Raw genomic sequence first — 24,463 nt, forward strand, 5'->3', positions numbered from 1 at the left:
TGAACTTTCAATGAAAATATTTTCTATTGTAAAATGTTTGGTCATAGTTAATATTAAATGCTATAGATAAATAAATAAAAAAAAAAAATTAAAAAAAGGCAACAAAGCTCAACAAAGATTTTGGTAGTTATGAAACTGCAATATGGGGTGTGTGTGCCACAGAAGCATCACTCTACCAAGATATTCAGAATATCTCACAGTTTTTTAGCATATCTGTTTCACATATACAGGTGTGCCATTGATAAGCATGCAGTAATGCACTGGTGCAAAACAGAAAATACACTAATTTTACAGGTAAAAGCAATGATTGATTAGAAAATAACCAAATAATTGCCATCTAATTTGGGCTTGCAAGCATAAAATGTGCACAGCTTGAGTGCCTTTGTGTACTTGGCCTTTTCTAGCTGTTACAAATGATCTCTGGATCCTTGCTGCAGCAAAAGACAAGATAGAGACATTGTCTTCAGCTGTGTTTGAGGGTGTTCATCTCTTAAATTCGTCTTCTACTGTTGAAATCACAACAGCAGTAAATGTCTGCAGCTGAGGTAAGGGTGTTTACATTTATTTTATTGACAGTGGCTATAAATAGTGTGCCATTTATCCAACCAAAATATTTACTGTGCAAATGTCTAAAGCTAGATGAGAAATCCCACCTTTGATTTGCCTACCAAATGAGAACAACACAATAATAATCTATGAAAAACTTAGGGTGTTTAATTGCCTACAGTCTTTTTGTCAAAGATGGGAATAAAACCCATTTCTCCAAAGTGACACTATTTAAATAAAATAAACATTATGCTCCACTCTCTGCTCATAATTTTAGTATGACAACATCAGCTTGATTTGCTATAGAGCTGTGACTTTCTATTGGGAGGGAAATATATTGTTTGATGTTCAAGACAGGAATACAGAGTGTCCATGCAATTAAGAACTGTGCCATAATGAACACAGCTGTGTAGGTCAGATGCAGTATTTCTTTGACATGGAGAGAATGTTGTAGAAGTGGGGCTGTTGTGCAATTTCTTGAGGTTTTAAAAGAGCATGAAAATTGAAAGCCTGATACTTAAGAAATTCATCAACACTACTGAACTCCTTCAGTAATGTGGTATTACTAAATCCTTTAGCCCTCAAACTAATGGTAGAAAATAGATAATAGTTGTCATCCTGTTTGTTAACAGCTAACATAGGCTTTTGAAGCTGTAGTTTTCATAGAGTTAGTTAGAGAGTAAAAGAATTTTGAGGTTCATAAACTCATTTGGTTTTTCAGTGGAGTATTTGGGAGTGGAGGGGGCAGTTGAAAGAGCATGATCAGAAGACAGCAGTATAATCCTGACAAAACTGTCGGCAGATAAGTGTAAAGAAATGTCAACAAAGACTGTATAATATAAAAGCAAAAACCAAAAACATATCAAAACCAAACTGAAGAAAACAAAAACAAAACAAGAAAAATCTCATCATCATGGAAATGACCACTAACTTCTTGGTATTGTCAGTTAGTGGGGCCTTCAGCTTCAGTCCCTTATCTGCATGATATAGACCAGGGATGCAATCCTGATCTCCTATATCTCTTGTGAGCTACCTTGCTGCAGGGAAATTCTTGTTCTTTCTTTAAGTTCTTTCAAAATAAACGTTTAAAGTGGAAAAGCAAATGAGATAAACTTCAAAACCATGACAACTTTTGCAGCCTTCCCTCTCTGTTGCTTAGGTCAGGTTTCAGTCCCAGGACATGTGAATTAGTGATTGCGGACCTTTTGCCACTCTGTTCCCTGATGTCACCCATCTCTTTCTACTTGTAATTACCTCTACTCTTTCTGTTACTTTTCCCATGAACACTGTCAAAATGGTTTCTTCTTTCCACTGTTTCCTCAAGACCTTGCAATGCATTTTCCTGATTGAATACTGTCAGCAGGGGGAGCGTCAACAGCACAGGATAGTCTCCTACAGGAGTTACTGGGTCTTCTTGGGTGGAAAAGGGACAGACCTGCTGAATCAGAAAGGCAGGATTTTGGCCAAGTTGTAAGTATGAGAAACAACTTCGTGCTCAAAAATTTTGACTCACATATATGAGAGAGCTCTTTATATTTAAATGGAAATGGAAAGGCACTTTACCCACATATTAGTATTGTCATAAAAAAGACAACATAACAAATGTAGCATTGTGCTTGAGGTCTTTGCCTTATATATATATATATATATATATATATATATATATATATATATATATATATATATTATTTTAGATATTAACTTATTTAAATATTTAGATATTAACTTAATTCAATATTTAGATATTAACTTTTTGTTGCATTCCTTAGTCATTGACTCACTAGAGTGAGTTAGTTCATTGCTGGTGAATTTTAAGGCCAATATATTATGTTGAGATTGACCAAATGAAAAATAAACCAATTTTCAGTATGCTGGCATTGAAATAAAATATCTTGGGTAATCTGCACTGTCTGGACATTCTGTATTCCTGGATGATTCTTCTCTTCAGTGAGTCAGTGGCTTCTGGTAAATGGTGATTACCCCTCAGTCTACGTGAAAAGTTCAGCTCAGCTAGGCTGTTGTAATTAGTTCAGACATCAATATATTATCAACATATGACTAAAGGAAAAATGTGCACCCTGAATTCTATCTTAAGAATCTAGATGCTCTCGTATATAACACAATATATGAATATCTCTATAAAATAATCTTGCAATATTTTAACATACTCAATGAGGGATACTAGCAACTTGGAAACGTATGCAAGAAAAAAATATAAAAATGAGGGCAAGTAAAACTCACTGTAAGATAGTTGCAAGGAGACGTATAGTGACAGAATGTTTGAACTACCCATATATGTGGCTGGGATGAAAAACAAGTTAATAAATAACTCAAATCTGAGTATTCGGGAGAAAAACTAAACATTAGATACAAATAAAATTTTAAGAATCTCCTACAAGAGGGGAGCTTAGGAACTCTTAGGTCTTCTGAAGTTATGCTACCTGGGTGCACAATCTTGTTAGCATTCACAGAGTTGAGCCTCTCATCTGAAGCAAGTAATTTTTTCATTGATTTCATGTCTGTGGCTATTTAGGAGTCACAGACAAAGTATTCTTATCTCTGAATTCTCTGGAGAGCCTGATGCAGTAGGCACCTTCAGAATGAGTTTAAGTCACACCTGTTGCACTGCATTCAGCCATGGTCATTATTTTGGAGGAAAATATTGTGCTGGCATATGTGGTGGTGATGGTGGTGCATATTTTTAGTATTGTTAAATGCCTAACTAGAGAGTTAGGCAACTCTCTTCAACAAGAGAATTAATTCAGAAGTTATTCTCTGAATATTATGCATTATTCTAGAAATCTCTCAAGGCTTCCTCAGCAAAGTAGGAAAAACTGTTCTTGCCATACAAAGGAGGGAGATATTGTAGGTCTTGTCATTCCTGGTTTAGAAAATGTGCAGGGGAGAATAAAGCATGTTTTTGGGACAAGCTGGTGCCAGGCTTGCTACTTCTCCTAAAGGGATTGGAAGATCCTTCCTCTCCGTAGTTATTTCTGGGTTCCAAAACGAGAACCAAACAAGACTCCCAGAGCTTTACCATCAGCAACTCAAGCTGTGGTACTGTGATTTTTTCAGTATCAGAAGCTGTTGGCTGATGTACGTAGAGGTCTTATTTGCCTATGTTTACTTTACATCCCTCCCTGTCTAAATACTTCTTATACCACAGAATCAGAGCATGCCATTAATTATATATATTCATCCATTTCATTCATATTTCATGGATTTATTTTTTTTTTTTTCATACAGAAAAGCAAAAGCACAGAAGGACAGATTGGTATAAGATCATATAGAAAGTTTCTTGTAAAGTGGTGCCTTGAATTCACCTATTCTAAGTCCTAAAGCAGACACCTAGTTATTTTTCTTCTGCAACATATGTATGTCTTTGTATGTCATTTGTATGTCATATGTATGTCTTTGCTTCTGCAAGCTGAGTAGGTATATTTTTTAAACCTGTAAGTCAATTGGTATATACAGGATTACTATGGTTAAAAATGTCTTTGAAAACTTCTGCAAAGCTCACTGAAGCCAATGACATCTTTGTTTATTTTCAGTGTACTGAATATCAGGATGTGGACAAAAGGAGAAGCTTTGGTCCTGCTTCTGCATTGCAAATTAAAGCAGGCACACTTGAAAGTGTAGGATATAATTTGCTTGTAGAAGTATATGGAATCATGAAGACTTCACAAAAGTGGCTGTTTCATACTTCCAGAAGTGTGCACTACTCTCTGAAATGGCATCCATTGAACAAAACTTTCAAAACTTTAACATACAGATGCATATTCTGAGATTTCCCCCCCCCTCCCCCCATAATTTCCTCTATTATGGATACAGAAAGATCTGGGAGAAGATGTCTCACCATTTAAAATAGATCTAGGTATATGTTAAAACAAGTGAAACTAACCGCTTACATTTTGACATACATAAAAATGTTTTCATTGGGTCAATAACTACTATTTATTTTCAAAAGGTGGTTCTCAAGTTTAAGAAAGCTACAGCAAAATGAAAATCCTATTGATCCAATACAGTCAAAAATGTTCTGAAGTTCCCCAGCAGGTTTGCTAACTGTAGGAACACTATGTCTTGTTGATTAAACAGAATGACTTATTCAAACTGGAAAATCTTCGTGGGTCAGGTAAATTTCTGGACTTATTTTTGAAGAGAAATAGAGAACAAACTGTGCTTTAAAACAATAGTAGCCTGAAAAATCATAATTTGTCAGTGTGTTATCGCTAACGGAATTGATTGTATTCTTAAAACAAAACAAAACAAAAACAACCAAACAAAAACACTAGAGTGATGATGATGATGATGATTTTTTAATCTGGGAAAATGTATTGTTTCTGACAAAATATCCTTAAATTAAAACAAAGTTTGATGGTCTCCATTTCAACTTGATCACAATATTTTGTTGTTTTTATGTCAAAATATTTTGTCATAAAATTATATAATAAACTGTAAATTACAATACAAGTAATAAGCTTTGACACAATCTCTTTTGATTTGACCTGAAACAGTTTTTCTGGGGACGGGAGAAAAATGTGCACCACTCTGGAGAGTGAATACATGATGGGCAACATCGAAATATGCTCTTTAAAACCACAAACCTTTCAGCTGCTGGCAGTAGTTCACTCCTGATAAATACAAGATGACTCCATTGCACCGTGAGTGCAATCATGCTGTGAGACTGCAGAGCCAGCTTTGAATTGCAGAACACTTGAATTTGAGTGAGACATTTGTTGATGAGATGTGATGAGACAGAACTGTATTATTTTTCTTGCAAGCCTTATGTACCATCTGAAATCTGTATCATTATTGCAAATTTACCTCAGGTTAAACCGCTCTCTACTTTCACTGTAAATTTACATATGAAGATAACAGAAGTTGTAAGGAAGAGAAAGAAAAGGGATTTCTGGTAAACTACAGACTTGAAGCATTTTGTGCTGACTTCAGAACAAAAGTCCAAACTTCAGCATCTTTCTAGACCGTTAAGCCTTTTGAACATCTTTCATCTTAATTACCCATCCATCTCAGCAATCAGCCTATTGTTACTGAGGAAATACCCCTTGAGAAGAATATTAGGAAATCCATTTCAGTGATTATTTTATAAGGAATAATGACCACTTTGTTTCATTAGTGGCTTTCTGGTTCTAATCAGACATTTATTTTTCACATTCACCAAACAAGGATGTGCAGCATATGTTAAGGGAAATGTGTGTGTACCATATGGCTGAGAAGAATAAATTCTGTATAAAATAGAAAGGGTGAATGAGGAAGATTAAGGTAATAAAATAAATAATGAATTCAGCCACATTATATGATTTTATTGTTATGGGGATGCAAAGACTAGAGTACCATGGATTTTAAACCCAGGGGACTGAGTTTTACTTCTAGTATTCTAAGCGGTGCTTTCTTTTCCCACCCCCTGATCAGATGACTCTATAGTCATGAAATGACAAAGACTGTAGGCTTAATTCTTGTATGTAGCTTTCCTGGCTAACTCCAGCTTCAGCAGAGGTACAGCCCATTAAGCCTAGACACCTGAAACTGGGATCACCCCTGAAAAAGTCCTATGATGTGTCAGTATTGAGGTAGGTTTTCTGTGTTGCAAAACAGCACTTTGATAATTTCTAAGCACCAAAACCACATATTCTGGCTTACATTAAAAAAATTACGCTCCAAAATCAATTGAAAGATTTCTTTTAGAACTTGGCTTGGCTTCAGAAAATGAATTTTCCCGTTGTTCTAATCATCTGCTATAAAGATTTGGAGTCAGGAAGCATCTTGAGTTTAAATCACTAGAATGAATGACTGAAAAAAAGGTTTTGATTTCCTAACCACCAGTTTTAAGAGGTGTTCTAGAAAAAAAAATTGTCTGTTGGATGATAATATGAAATATAGATGGGACATTTTCAGCCACGGTTTAACACAAATTGTTACCTGATAGTAGGCCTCTCTTGTTATTCTTTGGAGTTTGACTGATTCTGTGGTCAAAATCCTACACATTACTTAATACTTCAGCCTTGGAATTAATAGTGAAATTTGCTTTTGGATGGGTAATTGATTTAATTGCTATGGATAAAAATCTGAAGAAATGCACTGAATGTAATCTGTCACAGAGCTTTCTGTCTTACTCTTCATACAATCACATCTTAATAATACCACACTTCACACAAGTGCTAATTCTGAAAGAAAAAGAAACTGAATGATCACACTTTTACCTTTAGCATATGCATTAAACATTCATGTTCCTACATCATATACTGGCTATAATCTTGCTTACATAGGTTATAAATTCTGATTGTTAAAGCTATCAGTTGCTTAATGCTAATATCCAAAAAATAAAATAATATAATTTAATGAAATAAAATAATAAAATGGTGCTCATTAGGATCCTAACCTGTGTCTTTCCCTTGAGGAGCATATTGTCATGGTTGGTAATATCAAAATTTTTAATTAAAGTAAGAAACATTTCACCAACCTATTTCCCAGTTTTACAGTTTAAAGGAAGTTACTGAAAATTTCCTGTTCTTAATATATAAGTTAGGATCAGGTAGAAATAAACAAGAACCATTAATGGTAAAATAGAGTAGAAGGTGTATAAATCCATATATATATATATTTTCTTTCAAACGTTTGTTTCAAGCATACCTGATAGATTTATTGCTTGACTATGCTTCAGTAGTCTGACTCCCTGTGGTGATTTCCCAAAGACTGCAGGCCAGAATATACCCCTACTGCTGCAAAAGATTATGACATCATGGATGTTAAAACGAGAATGAATGATGTGGTCAGCCATGCATTCAATATATTACTAGAGAGGGGGTTATATGGAAACATGGCCTTTCTGTCAGATAGAATAAATGAGATATATAATTTGTTTTGTCCTTCTCTGAAAAGAACAAGGGAAAGGAGATAATCTGTCTTAATAAGGGCATGCTTAGAGTATCAACCAACTAGAAAGTAATATATTTTTAAACATCCATATGTGATCCCCTTATTAAATTAGGATGTTGAGCTAAATTTAAAGTATCAATATATAAATCAGTCAGTCAGTTAAATTAGCCAATTTTATACTGATAAATGGGAGTTAATAAAGCAATTACTTCTTTCTGAACCATAAAGGCTCTGGTTTCCAAATCAGTTGTATGAGTTATGGATTACTGACATAATTTACAAGTTTTCATTTACATGACTTATATCTTTGATTTCTTAGGAATTAGTCCTTTATTGTGTTAAAGGCACAACAAAACAACATTTGCGTAACATTAAGGTTGGGGCAAAGCAACAAAATGCACTGGCTTCTCAATTTATGGTGACACAGTATTCCTAACTCTATCTGCCATTGTTCTTTACGTACAGAGAGTTAAGGACAGAACTGTTGACTTAATATTGGAGGTCATGACTTTTCAATGTGTGTGTGATGGCCTGTGTTCTGTACCTGTAGAGCTTTGCCTTTTTTTCTCTCATTTTTGTAAGCACGCACCAGTAGCAGGGAGTTCTGCACCTATGTTGGCCATTTGCTATGAAAGAGGTGGTATTAAAACTTGTCAGTGTATTGACACATAACCTTCACATTTTCTGTTTTTATGAGGCTCAGCTTTGTATAGGCTGATGTCTTTGGGGTGTTGGAAATGGTTACAATGTGAACAAGGTCAAGCTTATATAGGGTGTGTTGTAAATAAATTCTCATTTTAATTTTTCACACGCTTTTCTCCTTGTAATGCTTACTGCCTGGTATTTATCTTATTCTGCTCAGCTGAAAATAACCTGCCTCACTAACATGGGCCACACAAGTCTTGAGGAGCTGCACAAACTAACAGAAGTTAGGTAGAATTTTGGTAAAGCCCTATTAGTTATTTGCAAGACAGTTCTAAAATCCAAGAATTAAGTAATGGTTTGCAGATTAAATTGTTTACTTTATTATCAGGTAGGAACACAGTAACATCAATAGTAATAGCCATTATGAAATAGAGTAAGAAGAACATTTCAGAACGACTTCATAATAGTTACTGATGGCATTAGTGCTGTTCAGTTCATTCAGCTTTTTAAAATAACAACAAAATAAAATCAATAAAATAATATTCTGATTGAAGATACCATGTTTCTTATGAAAAACATATTTGATTAGAAAGTGACAAAAGGCTAGCTGAGAAATCAGAACCGGCTACATAGTGTCTGAGATATTTCCAGTTAAAGTAGGGAATGAATAAGTATGCAGACAAAACAAACAAACAAACAAACAAACAAAAAAAAACGAGACAAGTATTAGGAAATCAACAGGATGTTCAAGTAGAATTCTTAGGGAAACTGAAGAAAAAAAACAAAGCCCACACACAACATGACAAGATTTACATGGCCAACAGTAGGGTTACTCTGGGATCTGGCCCTATTATCGGACTCCATTTCACAGACTGGCAGAGTCAACAAGAGTCTGGCAAAAAAAAGTAATTTTAGTCTCCTTTTTTGCTTTCTTATGCTTAACTTCTGAGTAATCCAGAAACTGGATTTAGTACTTCACATGGGATGAAACTTTTGAAAGATTAGCTTCCATCTTCTCAATTTATCTCCATTCAAATAACAGCTAATATAAAGGCAAGAATTTGTCTTTCCTAATGATGAGACCAATTCTGCTGTGAAATTTGAAGCCACTTAACTTAGCCACTAAAGAAATGTTTTCATTAAACAAAAGAAATTTTCCCATAACAAGAATTTCAGTTTTTCCCTCTGAGATAATCTGAAATACTTACCTTGAAATTTTTATACACAAGTATAAAAATTACAGTGCATTATATATTTTAAAGCTCATGGAGTCCAGGCTTCAAATACTAATGAGCCGAACAATAACTCATGACAGAGGTATTCAGGTGGTGATCTCCCTGGTATGTGTTGGAGACCAAGTATGGTTTTCAGCTGTCAAATTGTATAAATATGACTCTAAGGAAATATCATAATGTGTTTTCTGTAATTTTACCAAAGTTCACCCTCAAGCCATATGTAACTGGATAAAATCTGCTATGTCAGACAGCTTTGACCATAGCAATTTGGCCTGCACTGATAGCATTAATATTATCATAAGACAATCAGTATGTCTGCCAGTTATTGTTGGTGTTACATATCATCTGAACTTCATTCCTGCCTAACAGAAAAGTAACTGGATTTAAGTGAAACATAAACAAACTAAACATTATTGAATAGGATATAAACCCAATAAAATATTAAAGCCTCTTAATAAACTGAATTAAAAAGGCCAGTGTTTGATATGCCTAATAAGAACTGGGAAAACTGACTAAACTCTTCAGTGTTGACACAGGAGGAACCAAAATGCTTACATTTGCGCACCGTTCTTTTTGGCCCCAACTAAAATGAAATTTATTAATCATTTATAAGAAATGGGATTTTGGCAAAACTTAATTTGCCCCTTCAGTCACTAATTTTATGGGGTTTTAGATAATAATTTCCCTAATATAACTATAGCAACCTTCCAGGATGATAAAGAAAGGCTGTTTACAGTGTATAGAGCAATGCCAGATTTGACTGGTCTGGAGGAAAGCTTTCCCAAACTTTTGATCCAAAGGCTCTGCTTTCCAGAATGTTAAGATCCATGCTAAAAATGGAAACTGGTATACAGAGTCTGTTCATCCCATTGTTACAATTATAAAACAGAACAAGACTGATAAGGGATGATTAAAATTATGAAATAGCTACTGTATGAATAGAGACTAAAAGGAGTCAGATTCTTCAGCTTTGAAAAGAAAAACTGAAGGTCTGTATAGAGGAGGGATTACAAAATCAAGAAGTATGTGCAAAAGGTAAATATGTATTATTTACTATTTCTTCACACAAGAACTCAGACCATGAAAATAATGATAACATAAGGCATTTTTTACTCTCAACACATAAGTAAAAGGTGGACACAGAGTGCTACGGTATGGGGTTATTAGCCATAGGATGTTTTGGAAGGAAAAATACAAATGTATTTATATTCAAACAGTAGTAAGCCAATTGTTGAAGGATAGATCTGTCAGTGTCTTTTAACACCAGTAACCTACAAAATTGTTCAGTGATTGCTAATAGTTGAGAAATCATATCAGATTCTTTTTTTTTTTTTTTTTTTATATCCTTGTGTGTCTGCTAGTGACACTGTTGGCAGTGCGATCCTGGGCTGTGCAGACCTTTAGACTGACTCAGAATGGCTGTTATACTGTCAGAATCATGCTCTTAACAGGTTTAATTCTAAGGAAATTCCCATCAGTTATGAGTGATTGTTACCTTGTCCCCCTAAAGTGTCCTCTAGTGGAGGTCTTCCTGTTACTCTGCAGGTGCTTCCTTCCTTTTCCCTATTTCTTCACCCTTGCATGCACAGTTTAACAATCTTTTTAGGAGGATAGAGCAGAAGGAAGGACTCTAATATTTTTGTGTTAGATATTGATGTCTGTGTCTACGAACAGTAATTATTTCTTTGGCATGACTGTTAAAAGGCAAAATTGAATCAAATGATTTGGTCCTACTTTCTTCAAACTCTAAAACTTTTGCTTGAACACAATCTGTGTTCTCTCTCTCAAAGAAATACATATAATATACTGCTTAATTATTTCCCAGTCTATAACCTGAAGCCACCTGCATAATATTTCATACATTCATATGAGAGAATGGATGTAAAAATGTATAGCCTCACATAGTATTTCATTCCATGCTGGGAATGTGTTATCTATACAATTACAATAGATCACTGTATTAATCTACTGTTTGTGAGAAAATTGAAAATGTATTTGTTTTTAGGAACTATAAATTGCTGTTGTTCAGGCTTGATTTTAAATACAAGCTATATTGGCACAAAACGACACGAGGCTGGTGATATGTCTAAAGGGAAGTAAAAAAGGAAGAGCTAATTACAGTCACTCTGAAATTTTGATCCTGATTTCTAATGTAAGGGCAGAACATATTCTGGACCAGGTCACAATACTGGTCAGGCAGAAACCTCAAATACTTTTTATTATATGAACTTCTGGGTTCATCACCTCAACCAAAAAAAAAACCAACAGTTTAATAACAAATTGGTTTGCATCAGATTACTTAATTTTATTTACCTCTTTTCTTCTATTTAGCATAGAAGACAATGGTTCTAAATGCCCACATGACCATGATAGTTAATGTAAGCAAAACCAAAAGAGTTTTGGCTTTGAAAAAAAGGAATCTGGATCAAATTCAGGTTGCATGTGCTTAACATTCTCCAAAATGTTGCAGATGGGTCGAATGGAAGGCTGAATTTGATAAATGGTTCCAACTCTGAAGCCACAATGCAATACTAGTAAATTCTTTTGAGATGATTAGACTGGTAGTTTAACATCTATCATTTGAGGTAGACTAGCATGATAATAGATACAAATAACTCATCACACATCCTTGCCATTACTCTTCCTGTGATATTGCTGATTTTCAATTGCTCATCCCAGTGAATTTGATGGAATATTTTTTTGATTAAAAGAATTATTTTTCAGAGGAGCCTTAATTTAAGGGAGTAAATATTTCATTCTCTTGTACACTTTAAAGGACACTGTCAAATGTGGTTTCATTTTTATTTATTTGTTTATTTGTCTGATTATTATTTTTATTTATGTCTCAAGTTGTATCCTTATATCTCATGCACAAAAGTGGAAGACCTGCATAAAAACTTCCTAACCTGTAAAGAAGTAATGGAGAATGACCTTATATATTCGTTCATTCTTTGGCTCAACATGAGACATTTAGTTGTGGTAAAACCTATGAAAACCATTTTGGATAGTTTCAGTAACTTCCTTCTCCCCAGAGGAGTTTGGCTCTGCTGCCAGCAGCATTGCACGGCTGAAGGGATTGCATCCTCACTCTACGGGGAGCTCATTGGCTGGTGTAAGCAGATGTCCTTCCCTTGGAAGCAACACTTGACCATGGGACTGTACACACTATGCAGGTGCCAGAGAGGTGAAGGAGCCCAAACAGGTTTTTGCTTTGCGTGCTGTTAGTGGAACCTCAGGTCCTGTTCTCATCATCTTTGCTGAATCTCCACTCTCAGGGAAAGATTTATATTCTCTTGACAAGGAAGAGTTAACCAAGGGGGAAAAGGACTTTTACACAGCCCTGTAAAAGTCATGTTTTGCTGGCAAACAGCAGCAAACTTGCTAGGCTTTCTTCATTAGAGCCTTGCCATTTAAGCCATCAGCGTCATTTTGTGAGGACATCAAACATGTGTACACCAGATGCTTGCAATGCAGAGCAGCACTAAGGACCTGACTCAACTTAACAATAATCTGTGGACAGCGGGTGTGAACCTGAGCTGGGCCAACACCTCATCAGACTGCATGGCTAATTGATTTCAAAATTAGAGTTGGTATTTCTGAACAATAATCTTAAAAGGCAGCAATAAAATACATCAGAATCCTTTGAGCTAGCCAAGCTTTCATCCAAATGGCTTATTACAAAGAGCTGGCACACCTGAACTTTGGCATAGACAAATAAATCCCAAAACAGTAAATGGAAACCACATTTGGCACTGGAGGTTTGTCAAGAGAAGTTTGTAGTCATCAGGAAACAAGATTTTGGATTTTTTTTCCTTAGTGGCAGGAAATCATTCACTGAGTGTATTTTACTTCAACTGCTGTGATTTACACAATGAAAATATAGGTAGTGTTGAGGAGAAAGCTTTTTTTTTTTTTTCTTTTTTCCTTTTTTTAACATTTCACAATCTTCAGGATCCCAGAAGCTCTAAAAGCACAGCAAGGGTTACAGTTATCCCAACAGTGATAACTTAATTGCATGTGTCGGCCTCCCTCTTTGAACTTTGAACTGCTGGTTTGTGGCATCATGGTCCAAAAGGATTTAGATCTGACTTTTGTGTGGCTACAATAAATTATATCCAAGTATCCAAGCAATGCCTGGAATCTTATCTTAAAGACAGGATGAGGCATCTCACTTAAGGGATGGTATAAATTTGGAATACAAATCTTTCCAGGAACTATCATTTAAGACCAGGTAGAAAAGACTGCTTTTTCCTTCACTGTAGGTAGAGTTAAAAGAAACCCTGGAATATGTAAATAAGTTCATTAATTTACTAGGACAAAGTGGTCTGGAAAAATGACCATCTCCAAACTACTTACAGATAGAATTAAAGAAATCTGTGAAGACAGCAGCTGATCTGTAAAGTACCTTAAATCCATTTGGACTGTCTTGTTATTTCCATTGCCTGTAGATAGCTTTATACACTTGATTTGATGAATAAAGAAGTATGTAATAGACTAGAATCAAGTTCAGCTTTCATCATCAATAGGTGTAAGTGAAATGTTACCCACTGCTTGATTACTAGCTTTGTGTTTAAAATTAGTGGTAAGTTTTACCATTCTGAAAGTCTCCTGGCCCGAGTTTGTGATAATAGATATAGTTCTGTTCATGGTCTTGAATTATTCTGATCTTTACTATTTATATTTGTATTGGTATGGTGTTAAGTTTAGCTCAAAAAGTGCATATTCTTGGTATACATTATATCTTCATAAACAATCCTAAGACAAGTATGACTACAGTTTTCTACATTACTTTGTCAATGATATAAGCAGTCTTCTAGATGCACATCTAACACATGATAAGCTCTGCTTTAGACACTTCAAAATGTTTTTTTTTCTTCCTTCAGTTTATGTCTAATTACAATTTTCAGACATGGCCTGATTCTCATCTCACTTACAAAGTGATTTTCCAGATGTATCCCTGGATTTTCACTGGATTATTGGTATGAACAAAATTGGTCTGTGATATGGCAACTTTCTGATTATACAGGGCTCAATTCAGTTACACATGTTTAAAACCAACCTAATTCTATTAACTGCCAATCTGTAGTGCAATGAGAGGATAATCAGACCTTGAAGATTCATCTTGTCCTTTTGAAAAACTTTGCTACCCACAATGTTGCATTGAATATTGGATCTTGCTAATATATTATTGTGTCTCCAATGGACTAGGCATATGAGAGCTCCTACTCATACCTTCTATTTTAGTCATGATTTTTTTTAGACAGTTTATGTTCTTCAGGCACATAGGTTTGAGGTATGTGGAGAAATTTGACATTTTGACTCATTAGGTACAAATTTTGTGCTTCTCAGTATTTCAATCAAGTAAAAGATGCTGAAATAATGAAGTATTTTCATAAAATTTTGAGCAGCTCTTGCTCTGATAACTTAGGTTTCTAATATATTTGCACACCACTTTAATATTAATTAGGTGTTGATGCTCATCTCCTTGTTTGTCTTTAAAATAAGGTATAAAATAACCTAAAAGTACAGCACAAACAAACAAAAAAAGAGAGAATAGATTCTGGTCTCTCTTATGTCTGTTCGGCCTGACTGATTTTATCAGGGTTTTCATAGGCATATGTGAGGGCAAATTTCCCTCTAGATTGTTTCACTTTTCATAATGACACTTTTGCTCATGTAGTAGAAAATAAAGGACTTGTTTTTATAAAATTAGAGAAGAGAATAGTTTGTAACTTAATTACAGCACATGGTTCTTCATGTTTTCTTCCTACCTCTACGCATATTCATATGCAAAGCAAAAGGATACATCAAAGTGACACAAACAGCATAACAAAAGCTGTATACAAAGTCCTACACCAGCTGGTACTCTTACATGTTTTAGATTAGAGTCCAGAGAGTACTAAGACTAGACCACCACAGAAGAAACAGCTAGGGGACACTGTGAATGTTCCCATGCACAGTATTATACAAACACCTGTGTTAAATTAATCAAGGCTTATCCACTGTGAAAATTCACAGGGTTTAATGGCTTTTCTTACCTGTGAAGGGGTGGTCTAATATAGGACTTCTGTACAGAGTCTGATGCAGAGGGGCAGGTTTCAGATTTTTGTGTGCTAATGTTAAAAGACAAAATAATTAGTAGATAAACAGGTGGGAGTTAACATTCAGCAGTCAGAAAGTATACAACAGGAGCATGAATTCCTCAGTTTTTATTCATTTTTGAGTATCAAAAGGTGACTCAGAAGCCACTAAACCAGTTTTCATAATGAAACTATTCTTATGGAGTCCCCTCTGAGGAAAAAAAGAAAGTGGATCCCTGCTGTATCCTGCAGAATGATTTTATTCTAGGGAAAGATAATTATATATGTGTGTTATGTCTGTATAGTTAGTTTAAAAACTTTTTCCCTATATTATATTTCTTTCAGATTATTTTATGCAAAGACAGTTCGCTGTCAGAAGGCTCTTTATTTTCTTTGGTCACTGTAAATCTTCCTTTGTTGTTAAAATATTGAACAGCATTGTGCTGTACTTATGCTTCTTCAACTAGGAAGCTGCAGAAAAGACAGAGAGGTAACACGGACTCACCCATTTTCAAAATAAAAGCTTTGCTGTATGAAGTAGTTTTAAGAATACATTCCAAATACATCAATAGTCCCCTTAGCTGCCATGCATATAAAGAGATAATCAGTGCATTTCCTAGCTCTAATGCTGTGGTTAAAATACTTTGGGTTAGGGTTTGTTTGTTTGTTTTATCCTTGCATTAGTCTTTGACAATGCCACAAACAAGACTACGCTTGTCTTCTATATGGAGATGGATGAACTGGCTGCCTCCAAAACAAGTCTAGGAATTCGTAGAGATAACATGAGGGAAATCAGAATGTAACTGGAATTTTTACAGGGCTCCTTCTCCAGTGTTAGCATCTCCAAAGGTTATTGGACTTCTAGCTATAACAGCACCCTGACATGATGCTTACATCATTGAAAGACTACTGGGTCCCTCAGTGTTCTCAGTTAGCTTCCCCAGAAATATAAAGTGCCTTAACATGGCATGTCTCGGACAACAGCAATCTTTGCTGCGGGGTAGTACTGCTTCTTTATCTGTAGTGATAAGGCAATGGTCTTCCTACAGCAACTAGACTGTAGCCGTCTCATTACATGTAAAGCAAAAGTCTTGCCAATAATGTTTAATGCCTGTTAAATAGTATACTTTATCTTATGTTTTCATATATATTCTCTGTCAGTATATCTTACAAAATGTTTGATTTTGATTTCCAGTTTTTAGTAAGCTAATCAGCAGCCTATCAATACAAAAAACTAGAAATTAGGCAGAGGGACAGTGAAATTAAGCAGTTTCAACAAAACAATTAAAATAAACTGTTGATTACATTAGATGGTAGGCAGAAAAAGCCTAAACAAATGCGTTATATTGTGAAAGAATAAAGATTGGAGTATTGTAAATTATTAAATTTAATATGATTCAAAAAGCAACTTGTATATTTACTCCTGTAATTGCATATGGAATATGCATAACTTGGTACATAATAATGAATGCATAAGTGCCAAGAAATTGATTTCTAAAGGCAGCACTCAAGGACAGGCCCTGCAGTATAGGAAATTCTGGAGAAAGGAGATTTATATGATTCTCAGGAAGGGAAGAAAAGAAAAGAGTCCTACACCCCGATGAGCACTGCAGACCAATATGAATTCCTTTCACAGTGGCAGTCAATTGAGGTGATGTTGTGGCCCTTCAGGGAGAGAATGGAAGACCTCTGGAAATGTGTTGCTAAAAACCTCAGCAAGCTGGACTGTAGGATAATTTCTAGGTGGACTGTAGGATAATTTCTAGGTGCTGGCCCTTACAAAGTTACCTGTAACAAACAAACAGACAAACAAAAAGAAAAGAAAAAGGATTAAGGAGACTTGACAACAATTGTGGAGGATATAATTTCTAATATTCAAAATAAGGTTGGAAGGATATGATATATGGTTGTACCACATGAACAAAACATTATATTAGACTGGAGTTCATTCATTTATTTATTTAATTATATATATTTTCCATGTGTTTCTTTGCTTCATTGTAAGGGCAGTTTCAGAATAATACACAAGGCACAGTCTCTTAAAGGCAAAGATGATATAATACTAGTCCTTCTAATGTTGCTCCAGTGAGTTTGGTTGGCTCTTCTAGCCTTGTATTAGTGCTGATGGGATTCTAAAAGACATCAAGGAAAGTGACAACTGCATCTCTCTGCATCTATTACACATAAGTGTCATATATTAATGTGATCTGACCTCTCAAAACAATGGCAGCAGCCTTCTGGCATAAAGAAAAGCATACACCATACAGAAAGACACTATTAACAACAGTGTTAATTAACTTTACTTGGATCAGAAGGTCCAAATAATCAAACTGGGAAGCAGAATTTAGACACTTTAAAAATAATTATGTTCTACCAAACATTCCCAGCTATGGTATATAATACATCTCCACTGATTTCAAGGAAGCGGTGTTAATTTATGCCAGCTGAGGATGCTGACGACAGTGATGAAACATGACTAACAAAGATAGTATAGTTTGGAAGTGGAGTAATGCAAAAAGAGAGAATTATAAGGACACCAAGTTAATCTGATGTATGAGGACAGCAACGTCAAGATTAAACAACATGCTGATTATTCTGCCTAATTCTAAGCATATTATTTTCAGAATTGATTTAAATTTTCTAGTTACCACTTTATCTCTCTTGCTCTGGAAATCAATCTATGCCATTTTTCTCCTTTTATAGACTCATTTTTTCTTCTTTGTCCAGCATTATCAAACCATGCCACAAATTCAATTAAGCCGTTGTGATGCCAAAACCTGTGGTCCTGGCAAAATGTATCATGCAGCATATCTAGGTAAGTGAATTAAAAAAGCATCTGAGCAGGTATCTGGTGTGTGTCACAGTTCATTCTTCCATAATAAACTATGTTCTCTTTCTCATTCATTTGTCAATCATAGTAACTAAAGATTATTATTTGCTGTATGTACGTGACACCAGCAATTTGCAAAGTCTGTTGGAAAGAAAATCAGGTTAGAATGACAGAGTGAGAAATTAAGCAGAAGTCTGATGTAATTAGCTACAACAATCAGTGCTCTAATTTCTGATTTATTGTTTCCTGTTTTCCTGCTGCTTTCAGTCCATGCATACTGTATGTGCTTCATATAGGTCAAACAATTGCCTTATCAGTCCTGGCAAACCAAGAGGTCAGAGTTAACAATATTTATTTAAACATGCAGGATGCTTCCCACTGCAATTAGGAAATAACTATTACTAATAGGTCTTTGGTGCTATTTCCTCATTTATACAATTTTGTAGAGATAGAGGCGATAGGGAATTCAGATTTCAGAGTTCTTCATAAATATTTCTTGCAGATAGATTTACTTAGCTAGTAGCATTTTGTTTTGTCAAACTGGTCATATTGAATTCCATCAAATGACAATCCGACAACAAGATATTAATGTGAAATGCTTCAATTTGCTTATATCAGTTTAATAACAATGGACTTGTGGCATATTTTGTATTATTTCATGCCAGATCTTAAAAAGAGACTAGCCAAGTACTAGGCCCTCTGAAATCAATGAGAATTTTGCTCCTGACTGCAGTGGGATTACAACTTGGCCCTATGAATTTGTTCTGGCTGCCATTTTCATACTGCACAGAGTTCAAGGTCTTTGGAGGAACAATTCTTTTTATTAATCCAGGACTGTACATAATTTACTCTTACACAGTTCTTTCAATTCCGGTAGGAATTTGCATGACTGCTTGTTTTGATATGAAATCCATACAATAAATTGTGCATTTCAGAAAAAATGTACATACTATGTGTATTCAACTCTTCAGATTACAGCCACATTTTCATAAAAAGTGGAGCTAGAAGAGACCCTGAGAGGTCATATAGTCTGGTCTCCAAACTATTTCTAAAAATAAACAATAACTAAAACATTCCTGACAGAAGTTGGCCTAGACTATTCTTTTAAAACTCCAGAAATGGAGATCCCACAACCTGCTCATGTAATCTACCCTTACAGAGGGATAATAGGAATAAATTCCAAAGTAAATACCCTTAATGCAAATTAACCTTATTATTTATTTTCCTTCCAATTTGTAGGCATGGAAAATAATTTAATATCATCTTTGCAGTGACATTTTGCATCACTACGTCATGTCTCCTTTTAGTCTTTTTTTTTTTTTCTTCTAAAATAATCCAGTATAGCTGTTCCATGAAATTCGCATTTCATTAGCTGCTGATCATTTTCTGGATGATGAACTTTGATTAATCTTGAGAGGGCAATTGCAAAGCTGTGTGCTTTACATACAACTCTTATGGTTATATTTCCCATTAAGATATTTGCTTTATTGAAATGTTAGGACAGTTTTGACTCATGTGATACACTATAACATCCAGATACATTTCTGTAGGATTGCTATCTAAACAAGTCATTTCTCATCCAGTATTTGTGAAGCGGATTGTTCCTGCTTAAATGTTTTATTTGTCTTGATTGAATTGCTTTCTATTTATTATAGCCTATTTCTCCCATTTGTCATGCTTATTTTGAATTCTAACCTTGTCCTTCAAAACGCTTACACTCCTCCCTGCTTCATATCACATAAGAATTTAATAAACTTACTGCCTGTTGTACCATCCAGGCCATAATGTAATGACTACACAGTATCAGACTCAAGACAGACTTCAGTAGAACCCTACACTGATTTCCAGCCTCTTTTGAAGTCTAGTGTTGGGTAGAAAATATAATTTCCTTTTTTTTTTTTTTTTTTTTAATAATAAATGTTTCTCCAGTGAGGTTATATGAAAAATGCTATTAAATGTTGTAATGAAGTGAAGACACAGAACTTCTACTCCTTCTCTATTCTATTTCTGAGGCTTGTTCCCTGTAACAGAAGGGAACTTCAATTAGCTTGCTTTGTACTAGGTACCTTATTTTTAGCCATTATGTCTCACTGATTAATCTTTTAAGTGCTTAAAAAGAAATGCCTTGTTTGTTTTTCAGTGGTCTGAAGTCAGGCTAGCTCTCCTAGGGTTCCTTGACTCTCCCTTTCTCCTTTTGGGAGTAAACACCACATACGTGTTTACATCTCTAATTTGTAATAATACTAGTATTACTTCGCCACTTCTGCAAATATCCATTGGATTTTATTCAGGCACAGACTATGTGAAGTCCTTTATAACTCAGTGCAGGTTGAGGTTTTACCCTGTCCACAGAATCTTTGTGATCTTAGGTATTTTTCATGAGGCATGAGTCAAAAGAGTATTGAACCCTTCTTGGCTTTATCTAGTACTATTACTTTTCATTCCTATTGACTATCAGGCTGATTGTTTGTTTACATCTTCTTCTACTAATATAGATTTACAGAATAACTTATGTTCCATTTTAACACTTCATGGGCCTGGTACTGACTGTGTAATGTCTCCACCTTTATGACTTTTTTTCCCTACATTTTATTTTTGCATATTTATCATAAGAAAGAAATAAGTAATAAGTAAAGAAATAAGAAATAAGTAAATAAGTAAAAGTAATTAGAAATTACTTTTTGATTTTCAGATCATTGTAAACATCATAGTTGAGACAAACTTCTTCACTGTCAGAGCTCAGAATTAAAATTGAATGTGAGTTGCTTTCTTAAGTTGCAATCTAAGATTCCTTTGCACCTTCACAATCTCAACTGTTTTCTTTTTCTTGGTAAAAAATAAGAATACATCCTCTTATGTCCTTTCTCTATTTTCTTTTTCAGAAACTTATCCCCTGACCAAAAATCTGCACTGTGTTTCTCAAAATGTAGTTACTAAGAGGAGATCTACCTGCTTGGAACCACTGGGTAAGTCTCATCTGGGAAGACAAGTTCTGCAGTTAACTGTGCAAGTCCCAGGGAAGTGCTGGAGAGGAGTCAAGTCTACAGCATGACTACAGCATGCAATATTGGTAGATTTAGGATTCAGGCAATATCAAGGAGCTAATATTCTGCAAGCTTAATTTATATCATGCAACATCTGCTGTCCATAGATGTGAGTTCTTTAGCAAATAGTAGACCAGAATGGAGGAAAAAGAAGTAATAGAAAGGGAATTATAATGGTGGACAATAAATGTTAAAATTGGTAACAGCATGAACTGCTAAAATCATTATCTTCAGAAACTATGAAAGGAAGAATTTTCATGTCACACAAAATTTTTGTCTGGTGCACCTTAGAAATTAAAGTTTCAAAACAAATAAGGGTAGTCTATGGATAGACGGAAGATACTGTGAGTCTGAATGCAGAGTACTACTGGTTTATTAGAAGTCATTTTCTAAACAGCCTTTAAATATTTTCTGTTTTCAGCTGTTTAACAGTTTTTAGTTTTAAGTCCCACCTTTGGAGGTTTATTGCTCTTTTACATCTATCTAAGGGCTTCTTGTACTGTATGCATTGCTTCTATTACTATTAGTGGGTTAATCCATATTTCTCTGTAAAGAATCCTGTGTGGACTGAAGGCTGAACTCTCAGTGTGAAGTCTGTGTCTCTGTAGCTGAAGAAAACACATTCAATTCGGGCTTTCTAAGTATCACTTCAACTGTAATTTTTACTTTTTTTTTTTTTTTTTTTTTTCTAATTTTAATTTTCAAATCATTCACTTTTCTCATTTTTCTCAAAATTATTTTTTTTTAATTGAATTGTACTGCACAGGCTGTGTTACAAGTTTGGAAACATTATTAAAATAGATTTGTTTTATTTTTTTTTGGCCTGGTTAATATTCCCTTAGGATTTGGTCTTGTTGCTTTTGCTATCTATGATAAATCTACTATAAAGTTAAAGGGGTGTGGAATCAGGTGTTAAAAAAAAATATATATTGAAACATGACATGGTTATAAATGCTAGTAAAACTTTCAGGAGTGATCTTTCAATGGTCCTAAGAATTGAGGGCTGATCCACACCAAGACGTGGTTTCTTAAAAAAAGGTAATTTACTCAATCTTCACTTGTTCCGTAGCTTTTTAAAAGTTACAAAGAGAAGTGCAAAGCATTCCTCAGGAAACTCATGCATTCAGGATCAATAGTTTTCTATGGAGCATATACAATTGGTTAAACTCCAGCACACATTCCAGAGTTTTCTACGTGTACCTTCAGCCAGCTCAGTCCTAGTGCTGAGGTGGACACTAACAGCGGCCTGACTTCAGGCTGGATAAAGACCTGAGTATGCGCAAAGAAATCTACACCAGCAAAGACGGAGACATCATATCTTGTCTGTTGTCATGAAGCAGGCAAGACTCCAGAGCGTAACTGGCAAGAGACACAAACATATAACAGAAGGGTAAAGCAGAGTTTAGCTGTTTTTTTGTTTGGTTGGTTGGTTGGTTGGCTGGTTTGTTTTGTTTTGTTTTTTACTTTTTGTGGATTCTAATGTGTGCTGTCTGTTAACATTCCTGGTGGCTTCTGAGATGTGTACTTATTTCTGATAAGAGTTACTATACAGAATGCTTATTATTTCAGGCATTTTTACTTTTTAGGAGTAATTTAGTAGTACTTCTCTTGCATATCAAAGCACTTCATAAATGGGAATAGCCTAATTCATCATTATTCATGCATCAAAGTTTGGGTAAAAAGGGACAGCACAACTAGAACTTAGTTGTCAAATGACTGTGTGAAGGTAGTGTAGGAAAATATCACTGTGCTCCTTTACTGCTTATCATTCAAGGATATAGGAAAATATCTTAAACCTTCCTGGGATCAGAGTATGAACCACCGTAAGAGCCAAAATACAGATAAAGAATTTTATTTTCCCGTAACTGACAGTTCAGTCCAAATTAACATCTTGGCCAAATGTTCAGCTAACATCAATCATCATAGCTTCCTCAAAGTCAATTTACACCACCTTATTATAGATGAAGATAGCTGTAGGATATCATATAGATAAAAGGCACCGTGATAGGAAAAGTTCTTTCACCATATCAGGCTGGTCAAAACATAAGGAAATGTTTTCTACAAACAGAATAGCTTCTTGATCAATAAGCACTGTTAAGAAAATCATTGCCAGAAAAAGACATCAGTTCCATTTTTTTTTTTTTCATTTAATTTAAATTACTTCTATAACATTTTTTAAAACCTTTCTTTTGGTTTCTTAAGATTGCAATGAATTGTGGCCACAGGGTCAGCTGTCCTTATTCCCCTAAACTGAAAACTCAGACACATTGGTTAAGAGCTCATTAAATAAAGAAATTTAAGAAAATATATTATTAAATTTAATTTCTGTGAGATATTCCTGTGGCATTTGACACTTTAAAAATATCAGGAGTTATGGAGATCAAAAACTTTAAACCCCTCTAATTGCTTCTGCTGTGTCTGATGGAGTAAGGATTAATTATTTGGACACACACAGTGCAAAGCATCTATCTATCCTGAGTAACCAGAAACTTACAGAAGCATATATTTAACATTAAGAAACAAAATTCAGGTGGAAAGAATACCTCTAATCATAAGCAGCGTTAACTGCATTGGCAGTGTCATTTTCATCTATGATTTCAAAGGACAAACACACACAAACAGTAATACCATTTGCATCTTAACACGTGACTATCCAAAGATGGCATTTTTTTCTCTGCCATAGACTATAAGAAGCAAGAATTAGTATTTTCTCTTCCAATAAAAAAAAAAGGAACACTTTATGACTTCTTGACTCCATTGTATTTATGTTCTTATGCTCTTACTTAAAGTTGAAGTTAAGCACATTCCTCAATATCTGAAAAATTAGTAATATATTTTTAAAGAAATAAGCATTTATTTCAGCAAAAATAACATTTTCTAAATTTCCATTCAGAGCCAGTTATTTGCTACAAATGTAAATCTAATGTGACATTTTGAGTATAGTACTTAAATTAAAAGTTTGTGGCCAATAATCATTGCTCAGATTACTAACACTGGATATTAGTTTAATTTTCTACAATTTCAGGAAAATGTCAATCCAGCAGTATTGTGGTCTGCAACCATCCTAATATTTATGCCCTCCCCAATTTTTAGCGGACTCTTATTTTTTCCCCCCCAAAAAAGTGAATTAATCTTGCTTATTTGCTTCAAAATATTAATGCTAATTTTCTTTGCCAGTTAATTTGGAGG

The 24,463-nt window shown here is 34.7% G+C and overlaps 1 long non-coding RNA gene across 4 annotated transcripts in view; it reads left to right on the plus strand.

Moving 5' to 3' along the window:
* Positions 1-1,293: 1,293 nt before the first annotated feature.
* Positions 1,294-24,463, plus strand: part of LOC137856183 (uncharacterized) — a 50,481-nt gene continuing 27,311 nt past the window's right edge. For 2 of the 4 annotated variants that reach the window (XR_011096272.1, XR_011096270.1), the window contains exons 1-4: positions 1,295-2,016; positions 4,098-6,134; positions 18,128-18,215; positions 21,113-21,196. This is a non-coding gene — a long non-coding RNA (uncharacterized lncRNA). Of the gene's footprint in view, positions 2,017-4,097; positions 6,135-18,127; positions 18,216-21,112; positions 21,197-24,463 lie in introns of all 4 variants that reach the window. The other 2 variants (XR_011096273.1, XR_011096271.1) reach the window with 2 other exon arrangements.

This window comes from Anas acuta, chromosome 4 (genome assembly GCF_963932015.1).
Source record: "Anas acuta chromosome 4, bAnaAcu1.1, whole genome shotgun sequence".
Classification (NCBI taxonomy): Eukaryota; Metazoa; Chordata; class Aves; order Anseriformes; family Anatidae; genus Anas; species Anas acuta.